Here is a 9,907-nt window from a genome sequence, read left to right as displayed (position 1 = left end):
GAGTTCCTTTCCCTCCTCCCCCGCAACAGAAGTCATAAAAGAACAATGCGCTAATTGAAAAAACAGTTTTAATGTTCCATTATAATTAGCCTGTTGATTCTGCACCCTCTACCAAAGTTGCTCTGGATATCCGTTAGAAAGTACCTTACTCTACATCTCTGCATCTAGCAGCACTAACTCCCGCAATAACATTAGCCATTTGCATGGAGTAACGTGGCTCAGTGGAAAGAGCCCGGGCTTTGGAGTCAGAGGTCATGGGTTCAAATCCCAGCTTCGCCACTTGTCAGCTGTGTGACTTTGGGCAAGTCACTTCACTTCTCTGGGACTCAGTTACCTCATCTAGAAAATGGGGATGAAGAATGTGAGCCCCACGTGGGACAATCTGATCACCTTGTATCCTCCCCAGTGCTTAGAACGGTGCTTTGCACATAGTAAGCGCTTAATAAATGCCATTTAAAAAAAAAACAAATGTCATCATTATTATTATTATTATTATATGCAGCCATGGTGGCTTTTCCCAAGATGATTGTTATGAGTGTCAGAATTCCATACTTCTCAGCTGTGTTTGCAAATGACAGATTGAAGCAGATTGAGTCAATGAGTCCATGTTCTCTTCCACTCTGTCCCTCAAGCATGTCACACATGGACACACACAAACAGACACACACACACATACACAGACAAACGCTCACACCTTATGAGCGCATAAACCTATACTTTATGATACCTGGAGTGACCTTAAAGTCTCTGCCCTCTGTGTCGACGACTTTTCTGACACATTGAGCCTGTCCTCCAGACTGCGAGCTTGTTGTGGGCAGGGAAGCCGTCTGCTAATTCTTCTTTATTGTGCTCTCCTAAGTGACTAGTACAGTGTTCTGCACATAGTGAATGCTCAATAAATACCACTGACTGATCATGCTCCAGGTCACTAAGTGTATTGATAGGCTAAAGCAGGACTGGGGTTTGGCTGGGCCTAGGGGAGAGGAGGGTCCCATTGCAGCTGAAGAGCTCTGACTGTCTTCATCATCATCAATCGTATTTATTGAGCGCTTACTGTGTGCAGAGCACTGTACTAAGCGCTTGGGAAGTACAAGTTGGCAACATATAGAGACAGTCCCTACCCAACAGTGGGCTCACAATCAAAAAGGGGGAGACAGAGAACAAAACCAAACATACTAACAAAATAAAATAAATAGAATAGATATGTACAAGTAAAATAAATAAATAAATAAATAGAGTAACAAATATGTACAGGTCTTGGGAATGCTCTGTGCATGACGGGCTGGGTAGAAAAGCTGCTGCTGATATATCTCAGTCCCTCTTCACCTTGAGCCGGGCGAAACGTCTGGTAACTGCAGCCTCATCTCTCTGTGCACTCTGTGAACTCTGTATGCCAGCCAAGCTGCCTCCATGAGAACAGGCATTGGCTTCCCTCCGCATCATTGAGGAGACCCCGTCCCGTCTGGCTTTCCACCACCCCAGTGGGAAAGGGAACAGCATCTGCATGAAAAGGTTTCATATAACTTTGGGAAGGCAAGTGGCTGTGGCAGATGTCATTGTGGCTACGGTTATACTTGGACATTGAATCACCAGGAGCCTGGTATTCTGCTCCTCTAGCGACAGTTCCCTATTGACTTTTCATTTTGTGTATTGTTTATTTGTCCTTGTTATGCTGTTTTCATTTTTTATTATTTCATTGCTCCTGGAGTGTCCGGTCCTCTCCCCAACCTTCATTCATGGATTATGAGACCCTTGGAGGATGGGGTCCGTATCTAATTCCCAGTTCTGTACTCTTTCCCAGCACGTAGTGTTCTGCGTATGGTAAGTGCTTAACAAATTATATTACTACTTCTAACACTAGGAGATTTGAATTTAGAAAGTGATAGAAGAGTGATTTGAAAAGGCTTCCAAACCAAGGTAAGGCTTACCACCTTTCATTCATTCATTCATTCTTTCATTCATTCATTCAATCGTATTTATTGCTAATTCTTCTAAGCTAATTCTTCTAAGAGAAGCAGCGTGGCTCAGCAGAAGGAGCACGGGCTTTGGAGTCAGGGGTCATGGGTTCAAATCCCAGCTCCACCACAAGTCTGCTGTGTGATCTTGGGCAAGTCACTTAACTTCTCTGAGCCTCAGTTACCTCATCTGTAAAAATAGGGATTAAGACTGTGAGCCCCACGTGGGACAGCTTGATCACATTGTATCCCCCCAGAGCCTAGAACAGTGCTTTACACATAGTAAGTGCTTAACAAATGCCATCATTTTTATTATTATTATTTATTGAGCACTTACTGTGTGCAGAGCACTGTACTAAGTACTTGTGAAGTACAAGCTGGCTACATGTAGAGATGGTCCCTACCCACCAGTGGGCTTACAGTCTAGAAGTGGGTTCACAGTCTAGAATTTTGAATCTTTGAATTTTGAATCTTGAATTTTGAATCTTCGAATTTTCTTTTTATTAATAATGATAATAATAATGCAACAATTATTAAGTGCTTACTATGCGCAAAGCCCTGTTCTAAGTGCTAAGGAGGTTACAAGGTGATCAGGTTGTCCCACGGGGAGCTCACAGTCTTCATCCCCATTTTACAGTTGAGGTAACTGAGGCCCAGAGAAGTGAAGTGACTTGCCCAAAGTCACACAGCTGCCAAGTGGTGGAGCCGGGATTTGAACCCATGACCTCTGACTCCAAAGCCCAAGCTCTTTCCACTGAGCCACACTGCTTTAGAAGGTATCGTTTGGCTCTTTCCTTACTGCATCAGCTTCCATGCTGATTTTCCTGCCTCCAGCCCCTCCCTGCTCCAGTTAATACTTTACTTTGCTGTCCGTATCAATTTTCTGAAATAAATCACTCGGTGCACATCTTTCCACTCCTCAAAAACTTACCAATGGTTGCCCATCCATCACCGCCTGAAACAGAAACTCCTCACCGTAAGCTTTAAGGCAGTCAATCAGTTCCCTCCCCTCCCTCCTACCTACCCTTGTTTCTCTCCCACTAAAACCCAGTCTGAACTAGATTGGTAAGATTCATTCATTCATTCAATCGTATTTATTGAGCGCTTACTGTGTGCAGAGCACTGTACTAAGCGCTTGGGAAGTGCAAGTTAGCAACATATAGAGACGGTCCCTATCCAACGACGGGCTCACAGTCTAGAAGGGGGAGACAGACGGCAAAACAAAACATGTGGACAGGAAATCATATATTATAAATTATGTGTTTATATATTACTATCGGTCTCCTCTCCACCTGGACCGCAATCTCAGTGGGCAGGGAATTTTTCTACCAACTCTGTTGCATAGGACTCTCTCAAGCGCTCAGTACAGTGCTATGACAGATGGCCACCATCTGAAAAGCTCCCTGGGAACTAAATCATTTGCTCTTCCAAACTCCCCAGAAAATCCATCCCAACGTCAGATAAATGCCGCTGCTTGGCCCAGACAGGTCCCCCTTCTCAAGCTCATCACTGTGATGAACTCTATTGCTCCAGATCAATCATCCCCCGGAATTTATTGAGCGCTTATTGTGTGCAGAGTACTGTACTAAGCACTTGGGTGAGTACAATACAATAGTGAACAGACACATAATAATAATGATGGTATTTGTTAAGTGCTTACTATGTGCAAAGCACTGTTCTAAGCGCTGAACACATTCCCTGCCCGCAATGAACTTACAGTTTAGAGGAGGGGGACGGACACATTCCCTGCCCGCAATGAACTTATAGTTTGGGGGGGGGGATGGACATTAAAACAAATAAATTGATCACATATACGGACGTACGTGTCGTGTGGCTGAGGGAGGGGTGAATGAAGGGTGCGAATCCTGAGCGGTCTGCACAGTGCTCTGCGCTCAGCAGGTGCTCTATAAATACCCACCCCTGACGGCACGATGCTCCCCCAAATCCTGTAGGATTTGGGGGAGCATCGTGCCGTCAGGGGTATGGGTTCCGGCAGATCTATGGAATGGAAAAGTTTGGCTTTGGATCGACTCTATTGCTCGGCCACACTTATTGAACACTTGCTGTGAGCAAAGCACTGTACTAAGCGCTGGGGAGAGTCCAAAACAACCGAGTTGGAAGATACATTTCCTGCCCACAATGAACTTACAGTCTGGGGAGGAGACAGACATTAATATAAAGGAATACTTTATGATAGAATCTACAGGTTGGTTTCCTACAGTGACGACAAGCATTCTAATAGGCCTCCATTCTCCCTTCCCCCCGACACCCTTCTACGCTGGCACTTGGAGAAGCAGCGTGGCTTAGTGGAGAAGAGCCTGGGCTTTGGAGTCGGAGGTCATGGGTTCAAATCCCGACTCCGTCAGCTGTGTGACTTTGGGCAAGTCACTTCACTTCTCTGGGCCTCAGTTCCCTCATCTGTAAAATGGGGATGAAGACTGTGAACCCCCTGTGGGACAACCTGATCACCTTGTAACCTCCCCCAGCGCTTAGAACAGTGCTTTGCACATAGTAAGCGCTTAATAAATGCCATTATTATTATTATTATTATTATTATTGTCAGGGAACTCAAACCTCCAGATGGTAACGCGAGCCAGCCAACAGCCCCGGGAGTTCAAACTTGCTTCAAACCCTCATGTGATTCATGACTGCACGTGTCACAATGTCCCAACACTCCCCTGCTCTGCTCCCTCTGAGGTGGGGCCGGCACAGAAGATTTTCTTCACGCCCAGCTCTCCATTCTCCTCCACGATGAGACCTCTAGGCCTACATCCCTTCGTGACTTTCTTCAGTTCCTGCACTTCTTCTGACCCCCGTTCTCCCCACTAGATTATAAGGTCCTTGAGAACAGGGATTGTGTGCATCAATTCTATTATAATGTATCCTCCAGAGCACTTAGTGCACCGATTAAATCCCACTGATTGATAGACTGCACATCTGACTCCTTGTATTTACACCAACCTATTTACTGTGCCTTGTCTCTCCCACTGTTGATCCCTTGGTCACACCTTCCCTCTTCCTGAAACTCCCACCCCCTTCGTATCGAGCAGACAAACACACTTCTCAATTTGGATGCCCTAGTAAAATCATACCTCCTCCAGGAAGCCTTCCTTAGCTAATCTTTTATAATAATAATAACGTTGGTATTTGTTAAGCGCTGACTATGTGCCAAGCACTGTTCTAAGCACTGGGGATACAAGGTAATCAAGGTTGTCCCACGAGGGGCTCACAGTCTTCATCCCCATTTGACAGATGAGGGAACTGAGGCATAGAGATGTTAAGTGACTTGCCCAAAGTCACACAGCTGTCCACATGTTTTGTTTTGTTGTCTGTCCCCCCCTTCTAGACTGTGAGCCCGTTGTTAGGTAGGGACCGTCTCTATATGTTGCCAACTTGTACTTCCCAAGTGCTTAGTACAGTGCTCTGTACACAGTAAGTGCTCAATAAATACGATTGAATGAATGAATGAATGAATGAATGACAAGTGGTGGAGGCGGGATTAGAACCTATGACCTCTGATTCCCAAGCCCAGGCTCTTGCCACTGAGCCACACTGCTTCTATTTCCCCACTTTAATCTCCCTCCTTAGTGTGTCACTTACACATTTAAGTCTGTACCTATTGAGCATTTTGATACTCACCCCAACACTACTCCACCCCCACAGCACTTAAGTACATATTTTCATACTCTGCTACTTTCTTCATGTGTAATTTATTTTAACGTCAGTTTCCGCTCCCAGATTGCAAACTCCTTGAGAATAGGGATCCTGTCTACGAACTCTCTCCGAAATGCTTTTGAAATTGCTTTGCATACAGCAAAACATTCAATAAGCAACATTGATTGCTTTTCTGTTTGCTCACATGCAGATAGCTCATCATTCTACCTGCATATAATTCTTTCTGTTTTAACCATCTAATATCAACAGCAACCAAATCATATGGGACACTTACTTGCTTTCCCAGGACAGTCAAATTGCTGCGATACAAGCTATATTTTCCAAGTTTTCCAAGTCATTTTCTTTTTCATCTTCCTCCAGTTAACAAACACTGACCTCTTTTGGCCACTGCACTCTGCTGCCTTATATTTTCATATCTTCGCTGCTTGTTCGTACCTTTCCACTAGCAGTTCATTAAATCTAAAGGAATGTGACTTGAAGATAGAGTAATAATAATAATGATGGCATTTATTAAGCGCTTACTATGTGCAAAGCACTGTCCTAAGCGCTGGGGATGTCACAAGGTGATCAGGTTGTCCCACAGGGGGCTCGCGGTCTTCATCCCCATTTTACAGATGAGGGAACTGAGGCCCGGAGAAGTGAAGTGACTTGCCCAAAGTCTCACAGCTGACAAGTGGCAGAGTCGGGATTAGAACCCATGACCTCTGACTCCCAAGCCCGGGCTCTTTCCACTGAGCCACGCTGCTTCTAGAGTAGCAGACTGTGAGCCCACTGTTGGGTAGGGACTGTCTCTATATGTTGCCAACTTGTACTTCCCAAGCGCTTAGTACAGTGCTCTGCACACAGTAAGCGCTCAATAAATATGATTGATTGATTGATCGTAGGGCCGCGGAATAAATAATAATAATGATAGCATTTAATAAGTGCTTACTATGTGCAAAGCACTGTTCTAAGCGCTGGGGAGGTTAACAAGGTGATCAGGTTGTCCCACAGGGGGGCTCACAGTCTTCATCCCCATTTTATGGATGAAGTAACTGAGGCCCAGAGAAGTTAAGTGACTTGCCCAAAGTGACAGCTAAGTGGTGGAGCCAGGATTTGAACCCATGACCTCTGACTCCAAAGCCCAGGCTCTTTCCACTGAGCCACACTGCTTCTCACAATAAACAGACATCTTCTCTCAGGTTCCACAATACCTTTTCACTAGGCACTGACCTCTGGTGAAAAACTGAATTAGTCTTTTTTTTTTTTTTAATATGGTACTTGTTAAACACTTACTTTGTACTGAGTATCATCTAAGCGCTGGGGTACATACAAATAAATGAGCCTGAATCTGAACACAGTCCTTGTCCCTGTTTGCTTTTTGTTTGTTTGTTTGTTTTTTAAACAAGAGGAATGTTCTGTTGTCCCAAGCGCTTGTACTTCCCAAGCGCTTAGTACAGTGCTCTGCACACAGTAACCTCTCAGTAAATACGATTGAATGAATGAATGTTGTCAGGAGCTCAGCTAAAATAAATTCCTCTTTGGCTAAAATAACTCCCAAGCCACATACGGGCTAGAACATACAGTGGATATCATCACCAGAAGGAGATGGGGATAATGTGGGACCTAATAGCTACAGCATAACCTGGGTTCTAATCCTAACTCCACCGTTTGCCTGCCGTGTGACATTGGACAAGTCACTTCACTTCTTTGTGCCTTAAATTCCTTATCTTTAAAATAAGGATTAAATAGCTGTTCCCCACCTACTTAGACTGTAAGCCCCATGTGAGGCATGGATTGTATTGCTGCTTGTATCCTCTGCTTGTATTATATCTACCCCACTTCTTAGCATGGTATTTGGCATATAGTAAACACTTAAGAGAAGCAGCGTGGCTCAGTAGAAAGAGCACGGGCTTTGGAGTCAGAGGTCATGTGTTCCAATCCTGACTGTGCCACATGTCTGCTGTGTGACCTGAGCCCCAGACTGAGCCCCTTCCTTCCTCTCCCCCTCGTCCCCCCTCTCCATCCCCCCATCTTACCTCCTTCCCTTCCCCACAGCACCTGTATATATATATATATATATATATGTTTGTACATATTTATTACCCTATTTATTTATTTATTTTACTTGTACCTATCTATTCTATTTATTTTATTTTGTTAGTATGTTTGGTTTTGTGCTCTGTCTCCCGCTTCTAGACTGTGAGCCCACTGTTGGGTAGGGACTGTCTTTATATGTTGCCAGCTTGCGCTTAGTACAGTGCTCTGTACACAGTAAGCACTCAATAAATATGATTGATTGATTGATTGATTGACCTTGGGCAAGTCACTTCACTTCTCTGAGCCTCAGTTACCTCATCTGTAAAATGGGGATTAAGACTTTGAACCCCACATGGCACAACTTGATCACCTTGTATCCCCCCTCAGTGCTTAGAACGGTGCTCTGCACATAGTAAGTGCTTAACAAACGCCATCATTATTATTATTATTAATAAATACCATAAAAGTCACCACATCATTTCTAGCCCCACCAAATTTGATTTATTGCTCTCCGCTGATAACCTTGTAACCTAGGAGCAGTAAGGCCTGATGGAAAGCAAATGGGCTTGGGAGTCAGAGGACCTAGGTTCTTACCCTGGCTCTACTGTTTGTCTGCTGTGTGAGCTGTGTGACCTTTAACAAGTCATTCACTTCTCTGTAACTCAGGCACCTCATCTATAAAATGGGGATTAAGACTGTGAGCCCCATGAGAAACATGAACTGTGTCCAACCTAATTAGCTTGAATCTACCCCACTGCTCAGTACAGTGCCTGGCCATAGCAAGTGTTTAACAAAAAAACACTACCATTGTTATTTATGTATTCATATCAATGTTTTTCTCCTTCTCTGGACTGAAAGCTCACTGTGGGCAGAGAACATAATAATAACAGTGATGACGGTATTTTAATTGTTTACTGTATGCCAAGCACTGTTCTAAGCACCGTGATAGAAACAAGGTAATCAGGTTGTCCAACGTGGGGCTTACAGTCTTTAATACCTTTTTAATGGATGAGGTGACTGAGGCACAGTGAAGTTAAGTGACTTGCCCAAAGTCACACATCTGACTAGTGGCATACCTGGGATTAAAACCCACGACCTCTGATTCGCAAACCCGTGCTAAACCCCTAAACCATGCTGCTTCTCTATAATTATGGTATTTGTTTAAGTGCTTACTATGTGCCAAGCACTGTTTTTGACTTTGGACTATTCCCTTCACTTAGAAACATAATTACCATTAGCTTCACTGAATTGGGATTCACTTTGTTTTCCTCTAATCTGACAGATTTCAGTCTCCTTTGGGTTTTCTTCTCCCTCTTATTCTCTAATTGTGGGGATAACTCAAGGTCCTGAGTCTGCCTTGGGTCCTTTACTGTTGTCATACCTTGTCTTTGGTCTGGGAGCTTATTAGCTCCCAAATCTAGGGAGCAGTGTGGCCTAGTGGAAAAAGCCCAGCCAGGAACTCATGGGACATGGGTTCTAATTTGGCCACTGCCACTTGCCTGCAGTAGGACCTTGGGCAAGTCACTTAATGGCTCTGTGCCTAAGTTTCCTCATCTATAAAATGGGGATTCAATACCTGTTCTCCCTCTCCGTGCTGTGTCTGATCCAATTGAATATACCCCTGTGCTTAATACACTACTTGGCTCATAATAAGCACTTAATAAGTATCACAATTATCACTATCATCTCAATAGTGCCCTCCTCTCACCCGCTCTACATTCTCTCATCACCTTTCGTCTCCAGGACACGTGCGCAAAGCTATCCTATCAATCAATAATATTTATTGACAGTCTGGTACAGTGTGGTGCTTGTTAGCATGCTTAGCAGAGTTCTCTGGATAAACCAGGCTAAAAGAAGGAAGCGTGGCTCAGTGGAAAGAGCCCGGGCTTTGGAGTCAGAGGTCATGGGTTCAAATCCCTGCTCCACCAATTGTCAGCTGTGTGCCTTTGGGCAAGCCATTTCAGTTCTCTGGGCCTCAGTTACCTCATCTGTAAAATGGGGATTTAGACTGTGAGCCCCCCGTGGGGCAACTTGATTACCTTGTAACCTCCCCAGCACTTAGAACAGTGCTTTGCACATAGTAAGCGCTTAATAAATGCCATTATTATTATTATTTTCTTTTAGAAAATTTTCTTTTATTATATTCTTTTAGACTGTGAGCCCACTGTTGGGTAGGGACTGCCTCTATATGTTGCCAACTTGTACTTCCCAAGTGCTTAGTACAGTGCTCTGCACACAGTAAGCGCTCAATAAATACG

This window comes from Tachyglossus aculeatus, chromosome 21, assembly GCF_015852505.1.
Source record: "Tachyglossus aculeatus isolate mTacAcu1 chromosome 21, mTacAcu1.pri, whole genome shotgun sequence".
Lineage (NCBI taxonomy): Eukaryota > Metazoa > Chordata > Mammalia > Monotremata > Tachyglossidae > Tachyglossus > Tachyglossus aculeatus.
The sequence above is the reverse complement of the archived record's forward strand: the minus strand, read 5'-3'. Positions refer to the sequence as shown.